This window comes from Dipodomys spectabilis, unplaced genomic scaffold, assembly GCF_019054845.1.
Source record: "Dipodomys spectabilis isolate Male_0828 unplaced genomic scaffold, ASM1905484v1 ptg000276l, whole genome shotgun sequence".
NCBI classification, from domain to species: Eukaryota; Metazoa; Chordata; class Mammalia; order Rodentia; family Heteromyidae; genus Dipodomys; species Dipodomys spectabilis.
The window spans coordinates 1,255,849-1,264,827 of record NW_024870953.1 but is presented as its reverse complement, the minus strand read 5'-3'; the positions used below and the strand labels follow the sequence as shown (position 1 = coordinate 1,264,827).

Here is an 8,979-nt window from a genome sequence, read left to right as displayed (position 1 = left end):
TCTCTCTCCTTATCATGCTCATATAGATTCCTTTGTATGTTTTCAATCTTTTCCAGTATTGACCTTTCGTTTGCCTCCTCTCTCTCTCTATCACACTCATACAGAGTCCTTTTGTATGTTTTCCATCTTTTCATTTACCATGTTTGCCAGTAGTGTTTGTAGAGCTATTTGGGAACTCTTCTCTGGATTATTCATTATCTGTCCTGTCCCATGATTGTCATGAGTGGGATTTGAGCTACCCGGACTTGCCATTTTTCTTGTGTTTTTCGGCTTAGTCTGCCCATTTGGGATGAAAGTAACACCAGTTTTTGCTAGAACACTATCTTAAGGCAAGCATCAACCAAAGTCTGTAGATCCACAATCAAAATTCTGCAGATACAGTGAAGTTCAACAGATATACCTATTCAACATCAAACAACTATATAATAATGGGCTACAAACAGCAAAGTAGAATTTGGAAAACCAGAAATTATTAGTTTTAGGGAGACATGTGGGTAAAAATAGGAAAAGAGAAATATAGGAAGGAACAGGGAGAGTTTACTTAACTAAGTCCTAATCGCAAAGTGGGAAAGAGGTTGGATAGGATAAAAGTAGAGAGAGAAAAAAAGAAGAAAGAGAAAGAGAAAAAAGAGACAAGAAAAAATAGAAAAGCAAAAATTAAAAAATAAAAAGTGTAATGATTAAAAATATGCAGATTGAAAATGAAATATTCAGAGAAGAACGTGGGTATAATGAGAGAACGGGAGGGATATAAAGGAGACATGAAAACCTTAAAAATAAAAATACTTAAAATATTATATAGGTATAAAGAGGTAATACTGCTAGGAATTTAAGTCTAAGAGGCTTTGAATTGAGTAATAAATTTGTGGATTAAATGTGTACACAATGGGGGATAAAGTCTAATAATCGACTATGGGTATATCTGAGGATGTGCAGAACAACAATTAAGTCACACAAAGAAGAGTAAAAGAGCAGAAAAGGTGAAAAAAATGAGCAAAAAAGAAAAAAAATTAGACATTCAGTAGAGCTAAACAAAAAACAAAAATATTTTTTGAAAAGAAAGAACAAAAAAGGAAGAAAAACGCACACACACATATACCCCTAAAATAAAAATTATAAGAGGAAGGGAAAAAAGTTACTAGTATAGAATTTTTTTTTCAAAATGGTAAAAATTAAAAATTAAAAAAAAAAGTTTTAGAAGAAAAATATTTCTATAAAAGGAACCAAAAAGAAGAAGAAGAAGAAGAAGAAGAAGAAGAAACAGAGAAAAAACAAGTTCTTTGATTTTTTTGGGAGTGGTGGGAAGATCTTTTATATCCCTTGTGTCCATAACCAGCCTCCTGTTGGAGTCTCTGGTCTGCTTGTGGTATTTGATTTTCCTGTGGCTTAGTTGGTTTCTTAAGCAGTTTGTTTGAACAGGCAGAAAAATGCTATGCTGTACAAAATATTTTGTGATCCTCTCCCCTGGCTAGTTCAATGGGAGGGAGATCTGCTTTGAGTATCACAAAAGAGGGAGATGGCTTTTTCCTCATGTTTGTAGATGCTCTGATGAGGCTAGGTTCTGGGTAGAGTTGAGGCCTTTCAGCAAACAGTAGCTTTTCCCTGAAGAGACTTTGTGAGAGACTCACAGAGCCCAGCCTCGAGCCACTCTCAGGGTTTATGTTTACTGAATTTCAATGGATTGTCCATGCTGCTAAAGAGAGGGGCAGCCTCTGGCTCTGATTACCCAGTGAAGAAACCCACTCCTGGGGCTGGCGGCCCGAGCTGGGTGACTTTTCCCTGGATGGAGCTGAGTTTGCCATGTCACTTTAGGATCTTGTGACCTGCTAAATGACTCTAGTTTTCTTCCAAGGCCTGTGTTTGAGCTAGCAGGTCAGCCAAGCTTTGTCAGTGTCAAACATGGAAATCTCCTGTAATGGCGGGGAGGGGTGGCCTTCTCTCCTCTGCTCCCTGAGAAGGAGTGAGGATGTTAGGCTTCTACTCACACCGCATTTTGGTTCCTGGGTCATCTCTGGTCTGTGAATTGCAGGATGAAGATGTCAGCTCCTTGTCGGTTCTTGTTGGTGTTCAGTAGAATACACTCGCATGCCATGTCTGGCTCCTTTGTCCTGGACTCTCTGAGTTGCAGGTATGGCGGCTATTGCCACCTCCACCACCACTGTAGCCCGCAGTGGCGGCTGCTAGCAAGTGCTCAGATCTGTCTCCTTGCCTGGATTTTCCCTCTCTGGCCTAACTCTCTGAACTGTGATGGTACACTTGGTGTGATTCTCTGGCTTAAGTCTGTTCGCTGGAACTCTAAAACTCCTTTCTCTCTCTGGCCTGACTCTCTGTCCTGTGATGGCATACTTGGTGTGATTCTCTGGCTTAGGAATGTTCACTGGAACTCTAAAACTGCTTTCTATGCGAGAGCTTGTTTAGATTTCAGCTTCTCCTCCGCCATCTTCCCAGAAAGAAAGGTTGGACAAATGGGATTGTATGAAGTTGGAGAACTTCTGCATGGCAAAGGACATAGCTAGCAAGATCAACAGAAAGCGTACAGATTGGGAGAAGATCTTCACTAGCCATACAACAGACAAGGGTCTCATATCTAAAATATACTTGGAACTCAAAAAATTAAATCCCCCAACAACAAATCCTCAAAGAAACAACTGCCCAATAAATAAGTGGGCTAAAGACTTGAAGAGAAACTTCTCTGAAGAAGAATGAAGGATGGCCAATTGACACAGGAAGAAAAATGCTCAATCTCCCTAGCCATAAAAGAAATGCAAATCAAAACAACATTGAGATACCACCTCATCCCAGTTAGAATGGCTATAATCAAGAACTCTAACAACAACAGACGTAGGAGGGGATGTGGACAGAAGGGAACCTTACTGCATTGTTGGTGGGAGTGTAAACTTGTTCAACTACTTTGGAAAGCAGTATGAAGGTTCGTGAAAAGACTTCACATAGACCTCCGGTATGACCCAGCAATCCCACTTTTGAGCATTTACCCAAATGTTTAAAAACAAGACCACACTAAAGCTACCAGCACAACTATGTTTATTGCAGCATTATTTACCATAGCTAAGATATGGAACCAACCCAGATGCCCCTCAGTAGATGAATGGATCAAGAAAATGTGGTATATATACACAATGGAATTCTATGCCTCCATCAGATAGAACGACATTGCCCCATTTGTTAGGAAATGGAAAAACTTGGAAAAAATTATATTAAGTGAAGTAATCCAGGCCCAATGAAACATAGGTCCCATGGTTTCCCTTATTTGCAATATCTAGTATATGTATGAGTCAAGCGGAAAAGGTCAGATAATGTGATGTTAGGAAAATGCACCCTTAGATAGGTATTTTAATGTTTTTTTATTTCATGCATTTGTTTCTAATGCATTTATAAGATTATCTCTTTGTTGCTTTGTATGTCCCTCCCCCACAGTATAACCCCTGCTTTCACTATATTTTATGTCAGTATAACTTGTGGAGGAGATGGGGAAAAACAAGTCGTTTAAGGATACAGGTGGACCTGTTGCAACAATGAGAAGTACAAGTTGTCATGTAGAAAACGAGCTTTACAACGTTGGTGTGAGGGGGAGGGGGGAGGATTGGGTGGGGGGGTAGGGGGGAGCTTGGGAAGTGATCTGAAGGGTAAACAAAGGAGGATGCTGCAATGCTTGACAAGAAATGTACGCATTATCCTGCCCATGTAATTGTAACCCCTCTGTACAGTATGTTCACAAAAAAAAAATTAAATTTGAAAAAAATAAAATAAAACTCTTTTCTCTGCGAGAGCTTGTTTAGCCTCCAGCTTCTCCTCCGCCATCTTCCCGGAACTCCTTATCATAGTAATTTTGAATTACATTTCTCTAATGATTTCAGTTCACAAACCATTAAGCCAGCATAGAAGTTGTATTAAACACAACTTTGTTAGCCCACTGGCGATTTTCAGGGCTTTATGGAAAAGATGTCTATTCAGAACTTTTGTCCCATTTTAATCAAGTTTCTTGTTAATCTCATCTTTAATCTCTCTATACAAAATCAGTAATTAATTCAAGGTAGTAGATAGAAAAATATTAAGCCACTCCTAACATTTTTCAATTTTCAATAAAATGATATTGCTTAAATCATTTTCTGTTAATGCTTGAGACCTTATAATTCAATTTAGTTAGACCTTTAACAAGGCTATGTGCATTTTATTTATTTTACGTTAATTGTTCTTTCCAAAGTCTATGTGTCTAATTTCCCTTGCTCTCTTTCAGTCTCAAGTAGTTCAGATTTCAAACTGAAGAATAAATGGAAGGAAGCAAACAAAAAAAATACAGTTCCTCTCATCTGATGATGCCTCTACAAGAAGGAAGAAAGAGTTCCAACTTCTAAGGACCTATGCTAGGATATCAAAAAGAGAATTCATTCTTCTAGGTCTTCCTTAAAATGTAAACCACAACATATCGCGAAAGTACTTTTATGTTATCAGTTTTTCACATTTTCATATGGACTTCACCTCAGTCTACAACATTCATTCATTATTCTTTCCCTGATACTTTTACACTACCAAGACGTAAGATATAAGATAACCAGTTTGATTTACAGAATAAGAAGTTATCACCCTGGTTTCCTTGGAAGCAGAACATGGTCAATAGATAACATTACTTCTGGTTTCTCACTATATGTAATGGTTTTTGTAATGCTTATTGCATTCTATTTAGTATTTAAAAAAAACTGCTGGCTAAACTCAAAGCTCCTTCACAGAAGTTTAGGTTAAGTACTTCACAAGTTTTATTTCCCTTAATTCTTAAGATAATATTTGTTATAATGCTAATGTTATTACCATTTTAGTGTTGGGAAAAATTGTAATTAAATGCCTTAAGTAGATGACCCAAAGACATACAGTGAGAAAGGAAATGAGGCAAAGTTTCCAAAAGCCTTTTAGCAGTACACAAAAGGTAGGTAAAATCTCTCCATTCTCTTACATTCTCAATTCAATATTCATATTGTCCAAGAAATAATAGCATAGCAATTAATGTCCATGGTGATTGTTTTCTGTTACATTTTGTCTTCAACCCAGACTGTGTTGGTGAGATTGGATTATCATGTAGAGAGTTGAGCTTATAAATTGAGGAAACTTCCAGTTTCCTTTTTAAAAAGTACTAAAACTTTTAAATATTATCATTAACTGACTTTTAAGAATAAAAAACCTAAAAAATTCATATACAATCACCCAAAATGCTGTCAAAGTAGGAGATGATAAAACAGGACCCGTGAAGTAAATTTTCTTCTACTTTTGAAATTATTTTGAAAACCTTGTGCTGGATGGTCGCACCTGTAATCCTAACTCCTCCGGACATCTACTCAGGAGCCCGAGATCTTTGGATAACAGTTGGAACCCAATCAGGGCAAAATAAATTCATGAGATAATTTTTCAAAAATTTATTGAACTAGCATAGGGCCAAGAATGAAGATGTAGCTTATATAGTAGCTCACCAATCTAGAGAGAAAAGGCCTAGCAAGACCTTGAAGCCACTATTTCAAATTCTGAGCATGCCAACAGAAATGCAATTTCCTGTACACGCATGCTACTTGCGCGCGCGCGTGCACACACACACATACACACATACATCCATTCTAAATATCTTCATATCAGTGTTTTGCATTAATTTCTTTGTTAACGATATTATATAAGCAAAATAAAGGAAATAAACTCCTCCCTCTTAGAAAAGTTTTATACTTTTTATTGTAAAAATACTGTACACCGGTGTCATATTTACATGAGCTAGGTAATGAGAACAATTCCTAAGAAGCATTGTTACCTCCTCCTTTATTTTTCCCCTACCATTCCTTCCCTCGCACCTCCACAAGTGCACTCCCCTCCCCCCTTCCCCTGCCTAAATTGTAACGTTCATTTTTCAGCATAGTGTCTTGTGCATCTCATTGTTACAATGGTTCAACCTGTATCCCTATTTAGGCATTTTGTTTTTTTCCTTCCTCTCCCCAAATTAGAAGAGCATATATACAAGATATAGGCGCATCAACTTCAAATACAGTGAAAACAGTTGTTATAGCATGGGGAGGAACCTATAAAAAGACACAAAAAATCACATTGCACATTATAAGTACATTAGAAACAATAGCAAAAAAGAGAAAAATTCTTGTATCCCTATCTTGGGTTTCATTTCCCGGAACATCATGTTATCTGGTCATATGGACATACCTTTTGACCTTTTCTGCTTATACTATACATATATTAGTTATTGAAAATTAAGGAAACCATGGGACCTGTGTTCTTTTGGATTTGGCTTACTTCACTTAATATTTTTTCCATATCTTTCCAATTTTTAACAAATTGGATGATGCCATTCTTTCTGATGGAGGCATAGAATTCCATTGTTTATATAAAACACATCCTCTTGATCCATTTTTCTGCTGAGGAGCATCGGGGTTGGTTCCATATCTTAGTTATCTTAAATAATGCTGCAATAAATGTAGATGTGCTGGTAGTTTTAGTATGTGATCATTTGGGTAAATGCCCCAAAGTGGGATTTCTGGATCATAGGGAAGATCTATGTGGAGTCATTTGAGGAACCTCCATACTAATTTCCAAAATGGTTGAAAAAGTTTACACTCCCACCAAGAATGCAGTAAGGTTCCCTTCTGTCCACATCCCCTCCAGCATCTATTGTTGTAAAACTATGGAATGCTTCAGGAATTTGCCTGTCATCCTTGCGCAGGGGCCATGCTAATCTTCTCAGTATCATTACAATGTTAGTTTATGTGATGCTGAATTGAGCACAGAATATTTTTTATATATAAAGTGTAATTGATTTTCTTAAACTAGGCAATTCAACAAAAAGTAAGTTTAGAAGAATTGTGAAATTTTAGAACCATGTACTTCTTACATAAGCACACATTTAAGAATAATGTCAAGATGGACATGTCAAAAACAAAATAATTCCAGATATTTGTGGTTCAAGAGATGTGTAGGGGAAATAATTCAATTGTTCTATACAAGGCACATGTCATAATGAACACAGCAGCAAGTGTTAAGGGTTGTTAAAAATTTTAGTGTTTTATATCTATTTAATTTTAGGATTATATGCCAAAATTAGGACTGTTTGGCAGGTATAAAATTTTCTATAATGTATTTAAGATTTATGTTAGCAGACATATAGTACTAAGTATGTACATTTCAGAATTTATAGAAACTTTGTTAATGAGAATTTGCAAAGTCTTTGTGTGAAGAAGCAGAATGAAGGATTAAGACTTGCTTACTACACAGTTCTTGTTAAAATTTAGGGATTCCTTACTTTATATTTTAGCGAGGAACAAGAGATGATATAAGCCATAAACAAATAATGAGATGAGCCATAAATAATAACCTTAGTGTGTAACTTTGAAGACTATTCATAGCCTATAAAAATCTTGTTGAACATCATAATCTTAGGCGGTTTAAAATGTACAGGAATATGAGAAAATAGAAAATCTAATATGTAGTGCACTTCAAATACTAAAAACACTGGTAATTGTTTTGTTTTTTATTTTATTAATCATTATTTAATTATTGGTTTTCTTTGTAGCATTGTTTTACTTGTTATATAATACAAGTTTTTGTTAGTCATCATTAGGTGGTACTTTGAGAAGGTTACTGGGGTGGTCAAACCATTTTTTTTATAGGTGCATGTGAATTTACAACTAGGATAATTAAGAACAAAATATTTATTAAAAAATGATCAAGTAGAGTCTGAATCAGGAGAGTTGATATATGTCCACAACTAAAATCTTAGCCCTAGGTTGAAGCAACAGTATTACAGGGTTGAGGCCACAAATGTGAGAGACTGTGTTTTGTTTTGTTTTGTTTTGTTTTGTTTTATTTTGACTTTGTTGGTCATGGGGCTTGCACTCTGGGGCCTGAGTGCTGTTCCTCAGGCAAGGCTAGCGCTAACACTTGAGGCAGAGCACCATTTCCATCATTTTCTACTTATGTGGTGCTGAGGAATCAAACCCAGGGCCTCATGCATGAAAGGCAAGCACTCTACCACTGAGCCAACTTCCTAGCACTTGAGAGACTGTGTTTTTAAAAAAATCATCTAAACAACATTTTCCTTTTGCTTTGGGTTATATAAGGAAATATATAAATATCTTTTTCTATTTTTGCGAATTGTTGTACTTCTAAATTTATAGTAACTTCAGCCACTTTATCCTTTTCAAAGTCATGAAATATCTCTGAGAGTTTGCTGCTGTGAAGATCTTTTTTGCATTTATAATTTCTTCTGAGTCACTTTTATTTTTATCAACATAACTTTATATTTCATGTTGATGGATTACAAATATCAAATACCTGCAAATGTACACATAGAGTCTAAAGATAGCAGTATGAATATTCTCATACAGCTCTTGTTTATCTATTATTCACTTTCAATATTATGATATTTCTCTCTCTCTTTCACTCTGTCTCATTTCCTCTCTTTCTCTTCCATGCCCCATGTCTGCTACTTAGAATTTCTGCTGGGCTACTATTATGCTTCAGGATCTACTAGTTTTGTGGGAACATGAAAGCAACCATCGGTTAACCTTGCATTCTTTAAGAGTTATGACAGTGACATGATATTATTCTTTGCCATTCTAAATGGTAAAATAACATATCTAGGAGTTCCTTTTCACTTTTACTTCTACTATAAATTTTATCTCATAGGAATCATTGGAATGGATAAGATACTTTAACCTGTGACCTAAAATTATTTTTCTTTTATTTTTTTAATCTTCTACAAGATTACTTTATATATTTTTAAAAATTTTGTTCTTTTTATTATTTTTTCTTTTTTATCGTGAAAATACTGTACAGAGGGGTTGTAATTACATGGACAAGATAATGAGTACATTTCTTATCAAGCACTGTAGCGTCCTCCTTTGTTTCTCCTTCCCAGAACTTCCAATCCTCCCTGTCCCCCATATCAAATACTCCCCCCAACCAAAGTAGTAAAGTTCGTTT

The 8,979-nt window shown here is 35.9% G+C and overlaps 1 non-coding gene across 1 annotated transcript; it reads right to left on the bottom strand.

Moving 5' to 3' along the window:
- Window positions 1-6,676: 6,676 nt before the first annotated feature.
- LOC122126366 lies at window positions 6,677-6,783 on the bottom strand. Its single transcript, XR_006150907.1, has one exon. It is a non-coding gene; the product is annotated as a U6 spliceosomal RNA (small nuclear RNA).
- Window positions 6,784-8,979: the final 2,196 nt, after the last annotated feature.